General features: G+C 34.2%; 1 pseudogene; it reads left to right on the forward strand.

Moving 5' to 3' along the window:
- Positions 1-609: 609 nt before the first annotated feature.
- LOC132002071 (nuclear nucleic acid-binding protein C1D-like) lies at positions 610-1,251 on the forward strand (annotated as a pseudogene).
- Positions 1,252-9,423: the final 8,172 nt, after the last annotated feature.

The following is a 9,423-nucleotide window of genomic DNA, read 5'->3' on the forward strand; positions in this document are numbered from 1 at the left end:
CTTTTAAGTGAATTCTCTAGAGAACCCCTGGCATCTATGTACTAGCAAATGTGCATAAAAATATTCATAGCAGCATTGATTACAACAGAAACCCCCCCACACAGAATAATCCCTCAACAGAATGGAATGATACATATTCCTATAATGGAATAGTATATAACAGTGAAAATAAATGAACTATATCCTCAACAACATAAATTCATTTTAGAAACCAAATTTTGGATTTTAGGACTAGCAAGTCAAAAAGACTTAGCATGATGTTACTTACAAAGTTGAAAAGTTATATAAAACAAAAAAAATGTAATAAAACAATTTTTTAAAAAAACAAGGAGTAGATGGTCCAGGATGCTGTTAGCTCAGGGAGTGAGAGAGGTACAAGAGAAGAGAAAAGCAAAGTCTAGTCCATGAGTATGTACCTAGTTCTTAAGCAAGGTAGTGTATTTATGGACCCTAATTTTTAGCATTTTAGTATGAATAAAACACAAATATTTGATAGCAGAAAATATTTTTAAAAAGCAATAACTGAGAATTTTCCATAACATAAAATCCTAAGATTAAAAAAATGTACTCTCCATGAGACAGGAGTAGAAGACCAGTAAGTTGGTCATAATGGCAGGTAAAGAAATTAATGAAGGCTATCCAGTAGACATTCTTGAGTATTGGGGTGCCTAGGGCTCAGTTGGTTAAGTGGCTGACTCTTGATTTCAAATCAGGTCATTGTCTCAGGGTCCTGGAATCAAGCCCCATGTCAGGCTCTACACTCAGCAGGGAGTTTGCTCAAAGATTCTCTCTCCCTCTCCCTCTGCCCCCCTTCTGCTCAAGCTCTCTCTCAAATAAATAAATCATTTAAAAAATTCATGAGTATTTATCAACATTTGAGAATTCTACTGGTGCTATGGGTGAGATGCTGAAGACAATTGTCTGTTTCTAGTAATGAGTTGTTGCAGAAGTTGGATCTCCTTAAACAGGCAAAAGTGGGTTTAGTTTCTGCTTACACCTTAAGTTCAATGTTTTGGGTTTATCTGGCAATTCAGGGAGTTAATACCAATAAAGCAGGAATTGGAAAGAATCAGAATATACATGAACAGAGTCAAAGAAATAATAGACAAGACAAAGACTGGCAAGCTGGATAGAGATGCAGCTTCAAGATTTGTGAAAAATGCCCTTTGGGGACCAAAATCTAAAAATGCATCCAAAGTTGCCAATGAAGGAAAAGTAAACATTAAAAAAAAATGCACTCTCCAAAAGTAATGCAGTATAAAGTAAAAATAAATAAGTAAATACACACACATATGAAACTTGTGATTTCTTTAAAGCTTCCAAACAGAAAAGACAAATATTCTAAGAGACAATTTTCAGGCAGAAAATAAAAGATGTGGGACACCTGGCTGGCTCACTCGGCAGAGCATATGACTCTTGATAGGGTGTTGTTAGTTCAAACTCCGTGCTGGGCATGGAGCCTACTCAAAAAGGAAAAAAAAAAAAAAAGATGAAAGATGTGATATACAGGAAAGAATGAAAAATAAAGTAGTAAGTATTAAGTAACTTTGGCTACATAAAACAATAATTATAATAGCATGTGGACATTTTAAAAATTGAAAATTCACAACACTAATAAATTACAACAGCAATAAATAAATTGAGATTGAGATATTGAAGTTAAAGTGTCCTGAGGTCCTTCAGCTCTCTAGGAGAATAACAAACGTATTAACTTTAAACACTGGTAAGGAAGGATTCATGTAATAACTTCCATGGTAACCACTAAAAGACTAGACACATTGTGTATAGCTTCTAAGCTAGCCAGAGGAAATACAAACTGAATTTTTTAAAAATTTAATTCAAAAGACAGCAAAAAAAGAGAATAAAAGAAACAAGAGAAGCACATGTTGTTTATAAAAGATCTCTCTAAAATATGGAGGCACAGAAAAATTGGAAGTAAAAGTGTGGCTCAAAGTTTGCCATGGCAACATTCATGAATGGAAAGATGGCACTGCTATATTACTATCAGTTAAGTGGGCTTTAAGTTAAAAGACTTCCCAGAGTATAAAGAAAGCTATGTAACAATTCTCAATTTTTATATACTGAACATGGCCTCAAAATAAATAAGGAGAAAAACATGACAAAACAAAAGAAACAACTTCCTAATCATAGTGAGAGACTGTAAAACAATATTTTCAATTACTGAAAGAATAAGCAGATAAGAAATTAGTAAAGATAGAGATTTCAACAAAATAATTAGTAAAAGTGACCTAAAAAGCAAATATTGGATACTGTACAAAATAAGTATAAAATAGACATTGTTTTCAAACATTTACAAAAATTAACCATTTAATGGGATAAAAGACACATTTCAAGTTATTTCAAAAGAATGAAATTATATAGGCTGTATTCTTTGTAACTAAATATAAAATTTTTAAGAGGTAGAACAAACTGTTTGGAAATGAAGATACATACTTCTAAACAATGCATTATTAGAAGAAAGAATTAGAAGTATAAGAAAATATTTGACTTGAACAGTAACAAAAGTATTGATGCCAAGATGTGTGAGATGCCAGCTAATTAAATACATATATTACATAAGATGAAGTAGTGATACTGAATGAGCAAAGTATGTGTTATAAGAAGTTTGAAAGGTTCATCAGTATTTTAGGACCACTATAATTTGTAAATTTGTTGTTCAACAAATACTAAGAAGTCCAATAACCTAGGTGTTGGAGAGGATGTGGAGTATCTCTTACCCATTGTTGGAATGTAACAACTTCAGTGGTTCACAAACTCAACATTTCAACAGTTCTATTCTTAAATATTTACCCAAGAGAATCTCAGGCTTTCACTGCAGAAATATTTATAGTAAAGTCTATAGCTACATTAAAACAGAAAAAGCTTAGAAAATTTCAAATGTTCCCTTAAAGAGAATAGGTAACTATATTTTTGGTATTTTCAAGCAGTGTATTATGCTGTGGTAATCAAAGTAAATGAATTATAGTGGTCTTAAAATACTGATGAACCTTTCAAACTTTTTTTTTTTAAAGATTATTATTTATTTATTTGGCAGACAAGAGATCACAAGTAAGCAGAGAAGCAGGCAGAGAGAGAGAGGAGGAAGCAGTCTCCCTGCTGAGCAGAGAGCCAGATGTGGGGGTCAATCCCAGGATCCTGGGATCATGACCTGAGATGAAGGCAGAGGCTTTAACCCACTGAGTCACCCAGGCACCCCACCTTTCAAACTTCTTATAACATATACTTTGCTAAGTATCACTATTTCATTTTATGTACTATATGCATTTACATATATATACATATATCTACAGTGCACAGTAGTATGTTGTTGTATGTATAGACCACATTTTGTTTATCCATTCATCTGTTGATGGCATTTGGGTTGTTTTCCATTTTTTAGCTATTGTAAATACTGCTGCTATGAATACTGGCATACAAATATCTGTTCGTCTCTACTTTCTGTACTATGTTATTTTTTACTATATTAAAAGTTTCTTTGATGAAAAAGAGATACTAATTTTATGTAGTCTTGCTAAAAAGCATTTCCTACACCAAGATCAAGAAGGTATTCTCCCATGTTTTCTTTCTGCACCAATAAGAGTGAAGTAACACAATATTGGTTATAAATCCCAGAATATTAGTTATAATATATCTTATACAATTAAAAGACATTTAAATGAAAATATTCTTTTAAAGGAATATATCTGTGTTAAAACAATATTTTAAAACATTAAATAAATTATCAAAAACAAGAGACAGGAGAGTAGCTTGAGGGGGAGGGACACAGAGATTAGAATAAGTTAGATTAGAATAGATTAGAGGAGATTAGATTAGAAGGACACAGAAATGTATATGTTAAAGGGATTGGCATGACCTTATAAGATAAATGAAAAAAAAATTTTAATTGTTGGAATTCATTAGCATTTACATGGTTTAGATTAAAAACCTATAAACAAAAGTCAATTAGGTTTTATACCAACAACAGTTAGAAAATTGTATTTTTTAAAAATACCACTTAGCACAGTACAACTTCACTGAAAAACAGTAAAAAACCACTCTAAATAAATGGAAAGACATGCTGTGGTCATGGATTGGAAAAATCATTATTTTAAAGATGTCAGTTCTCTTTCAATTGACCTATAGACTCAAAGCAATCCTAGTCAAAATCTTAAACAGACTGTGTGTGTGTGTGCACGGGTGTGTGTGCACACACACATGCATGAATGCACAAATGTAGGACTAGAATAACATAGTCAATAGTTTATGGAAATTCATAGGGCCAGCAATAGCCAAGATCTACCAAAAATGAAAATGTATTATAAAGCTGTAAGTAAGACTGTATAGGATTATTGCTTAAGGAGTTAATTATATGTTAAGAGATGATGCAAAAAAAATATAAGCTATTCAACTTGTGTCTTATTTCCATACGCTCTTTAATGTATCTTGAATTTCATATGGCATTCAGCTATTTTCCTATTTAATAATGATTAAACAAGTAAGAAAATAAGTGTTGATGGATATCAACTTAAAAGGAAGTTATGCTATAGGACTCTGTCCCTGTGCTTTCTACATTTAACATACTTGATAAGTAACATGAAATGATGAAAGTCTTGGGTTTCAAAATTACCTCAATAATTATTTTCTCTAAATTTATATATCTTATGGATTTTATAAAACACATTTTACAGACATTATTATATTTAATCTTCATAGTAAACCTATGAAATAGAGAATGTAATTTTGGGTGGAATAAGTTGGAACCCATTATTGCCTAAAGCCAACAGGATTTAAACATCTGAATTAATTTAATTTAATTTATTTATTTTTAAACACTTTATTAATCTATTTGATAGGGAGAGGGAGAGAACACAAGCAGGGGAGTGGCAGGCAGAGGGAGAAGCAGGCTCCCTGCTGACATGGGAGCCCGATGTGGGGCTCAATCCCAAGACCCTGAGATCATGACCACACTCCAAGGCAGAAGCTTAACCAACTGAGACACCCAGGCACCCAAGCCTGAATTTATTTAAAAAATGACTTATACAAAATAGAGTTACCCTATGACCCTGCAATTGCACTCCTAGGTATTTACCCCAAAGATACTGATGTAGTGAAAAGAAGAGCCATCTGTATACCCCAAAGTTCATAGCAGCAATGACCACAATCACCAAACTATGGAAAGAACCAAAATGCCCTTCAACAGACTAATGGATAAAGAGGATATGGTCCAAATATACAATGGAATATTACGCAGCCATCAGAAAGGCTGAATACCCAACTTTTGTATCAACATGGTCAGGACTGGAGGAGATTATGCTGAATGAAATAAGTCAAACAGAGAGAGTCAATTATCATAAAGTTTCACTTACTTGTGGAGCATAAGGAATAACATGGAGGACATTAGGAGAAGGAAAGGAAAAGTGAATTGGGGGAAATCAGAGGGAGAGACGAACCATGAAAGACTGTGGACTTGGAGGGCGGAAGGGTGGGGGTTAAGTGAGCCTGGTGGTGGGTATTAAGGAGGATACATATTGCATGGAGCACTGGGTGTGGTGCATAAACAATGAGTCTTGGAACACTGAAAAAATTTTTTTTAATAAGGTAAAATAAAAAATAACTCATGCAAATATGGATGGAGGGGATTTAGTTTAATGGCAATTTTAAATAGAGTTGAAAAGGAACCTTAATATGAAAAAAGAAAATGGAAAGAAAAAAGAAAACAAAAATGAAAATTTTTAGTTTCTTTTGTAGTAGCAAAATATAATTTCAAGGGAAGTGATGGCAGGTTGTACTCTGCATTAGTCAGATAATACTAGGAATCTGTGTTCAGTTCTAGGTACCATATTTTGGAAGGCATTAATAAACTAGAGAACATCTGCTCAGGAAAAGCAAAGATGATTAAAAAATTAAAACTGTCATGAGAGGAATGGTTGAGATTTGCCTGGAACATGAAAGCTCTCATCAAATATTTTTAAAAGCATCCTGTTTAAAAAAAAAAAGAATTATTTAAAGTTGGCTCAGAGAATAGATATATGGCCAACAGATGAAGACTATAAGAGTACATGTTTCAACTAAATATAGGAAGAACTTTTCTAATAATTCAAAATGTTCCATTTAACCTCAAGGTTTGGTGTTGTGCAGATTATATTCCAGCTAAGTGCCTGATTTTTTTTTTTGTTGTTCTTATCCATTGAGCATACATAATCTGCATAGAATCTGCACTGATTTTAGTGAGATTTTTAAAATATTTTTAAAAGATTTATTTATTTATATTGGGGGGAGGGGCAGAGGAAGAGGGAGAGAAAGTCTTATACAAACTCTGTGCACAGTGCGGACACCACCACGCAGGGTTCAATCCCACAACCCTGAGATCACGACCTAAGCCAAAACCAAGAGTAAGATGCTTAACCTACTGTGCTACCCAGGTTCTCCTTTTTAAAATTTTTACGTAGGCAAACCACCCTCCAGATCAAGACAGAATACATTTTCCAGAATCCCAGAGATAAGGGTTATGTGGTCACGGGCTTTACGACTAGAGAAGACGAACATTAGAGAAGAACAATGGAGTGTGACAGAGGGCAAGTTCTGAAGGGGCTCTGAGCACTTCTGAGCATCTAATGGAGAATGGAACCTGATCAAGGGATAAGGGAAATATCTCAAGGATGTGACATTAAATAGATTGGAGATGAAGAGGAGTGAACCTGACAAAGGATGAGTTTGCTGGGGAATTTTCTATAAGGGGTACAGTGTGTGCAAAGTTCCACCTTTCAGAAAGTAAGAGAGCATGGAGTGTTCAAGAAACAGAGACAACTAAGAAGGGAAACAGAATAAAAATTAAGATAAGCAAGCACCAAAGCAACTGCATTATTTTCCTTTAGCTGATCCAAAGTAGCTTCTATCATCTTCCTATAATATTGATGAGAAATAAACCAACTACTTGAACAAATAAACAAAAGAATATGGAAATTTTTCTCCCCCGTCTGAGTTTCCCAGAACCTTCTGTTTAAGCCAAAGGCCCTTTCCCAACTCTGTCCTCTTAATTTCAGCCCAGGCTTCCCGTGTTTCATTTTTTATATCTTGTGGTCTTCTTATATCTCCTGATCTTTCCAGTTGCTTATTACATAAATATTCCTCTTGGGATTCAGTATATTTTAAGGTAAAAGACTTGACTCTTACTTCCTCAAGAAAGGAGGAGGAGAAAGAAGATGAAAGAAGCAACTAATACTTTATTAGGAAACATCTTTTTGGAATAAAAATTACTAAATTATATCACGTGTCCCAATCTAGGAAAAAGGTCTCATCAAAGTGGTATTAACTATAAAACAAATGAAGCTATTAAGAAAAATATTAATAATTACTATAAATTAAAACTTCAAAATTTGGGGGTAGTCTTTTCAATTTTATCCATGTTTTTTTTTTGTGGCATGCCCTGATTATAACTTTCTCTGAATTGTAGTAATAGCCAAATTTATTGAAAGCTTACTCTGTTCTAAAATCTTTACATGTATTTATGTAATTCTTACAACATATGAGGTAGCTGTTGTTATTATTATGACCATTTAACAGATGAGGAAATTGCCCAGAGTCACATAGCTGGTAAAACAGAGTCTAACCCTGGCAATCTCACTTCAGATCCTCCAGCCCTAAAGGAGTGCTTATTAATGATGATGATGAAAAAATTGTAACTTTAAGAAATACCTGGTTGGCAGAGATTCCCCTATACATCACTGAGGCCACTCACAGAATACTGGTAGAGTACCATATTATCTTTTCTTGCCTAAATAAGCCCCATAAAGAATTTCTAGAAATAGTGAAGTCTAAATTCTCTTTCTCAACAAACCTGTATTTCTCAACATAGAAGAAGGGGATTTAGAAAATACCACGAAGCCCCTTAGGATCTGTGGCAAGGGGAGAGTTACTGTTTTCCTAGCTGTGAGCAATCTGAAAGAGTAAGGTTGGTCATAGGATTTCTCCCTCTGTCTTTGCTACCTTGTTTCCTTTTGATTAGCTCCATCTCTCTCCTCAATCCCTCCCCCACCCAATCCTGGGTGCCCAGTGTGCTTGACCGCATCTCTCTTCACTTTGACCTAAAAAACCTTTCCAGCCCTCTCCCAATGCTGACCCACTAACCTGCCAAACTGTCCTGTGTATTAACTAGTGAGCCAATAGTCTGTTCTATCCTTGATATAGTGTAATAATAAAATAAAAGCATTAGATTTGGAGTCAGAGGCCTCCATCTGCCATTAGCCATATGACCCTGAGCAATTTGTATAATTTCTCTGAGCCTCAGTCCCTCATTGCTAATAGATAAATGACAATGAACCAAAGAACTTTGTAAATTATAAAGTACTAGGGGAAATATTAAATTATGAATATGTGAATCAAAAACTCTTTAAGGGAGTTTTATTTCTGGATATAATGTCTTAACTCACAGGGTGAATTTTTATGATAATGTCAGGTGATGCAGGTAACTATACAGGAGTTAATTTGAGAACTGAGAGGATCTTTGTGTGTCTTTTGAAAAAACCTCAAAAGCAGGTGTCTTGTCTTCCCACATAACTCCATATAGTACGCAGGTGCACAATTTAAAGTGTTATGTATCTCCCATAATAAACATCTACCTCCAATCTATTAACAATCTATTAGCAGAGTGAATTATTGGGACATGCAAAGGACTAGGCTATTCATGACTAGTTTGGTTTTGTACTATTCTAACCAGACCCCTGAATAGTAAATTGTTCTGCTTGCACATCCTAACAAGCACCAAGCTTCCAAGAGGTCCCACAGACATTTCAGCAAGAGGCCTTCATTTGGTACAAACTCCAGATTACTGCTGGAAGGCTGTTTTGTGTTTTTGAATGGCTGGAAAATATACTACCTTTTAAAACTGTAATTAACTATTGTTTTCTTAAGCATAAGTCATTTAATTTGGTCATATGCCACCTCTGGATTTGTTGATACAAATTTGTATTTGGGAATATTAATAGCAAAATATAATCTACAATCCTTGTCCACACAAATTGCAGTAAATTACAGTTCACCAAATTGCTGTGCTAAGAGGAAAACAGAAGTGGTTGTGGATTTCATAAAGCAAACATAGCATTCCAAAAATAATTACAGAGTTGTCACCTTAAAATATCCAGTTGTTTCTCCAAAGTGATCAGTATTAAGTAAAGGCATGTTCATCCATGTTAGATTTCATTGACTTTACAGTTACCAATCCTTCCCCCCCTCCACCTATTTTTTGATATTTATTTTAGAAAAGTTGGTCCTTTTTCTTTACTTTTCTGAGGAGAAAAAGGTAATGTATAAAAATAATATGAAATGAAATCTTGCCATTTGCGACAACATGGATGGAACTAGAGCGTATCATGCTTAGCGAAATAAGTCAAGCGGAGAAAGACAACTATCATATGATCTCCCTGA

This window comes from Mustela nigripes, chromosome 14 (assembly GCF_022355385.1).
Source record: "Mustela nigripes isolate SB6536 chromosome 14, MUSNIG.SB6536, whole genome shotgun sequence".
Taxonomy (NCBI): domain Eukaryota; kingdom Metazoa; phylum Chordata; class Mammalia; order Carnivora; family Mustelidae; genus Mustela; species Mustela nigripes.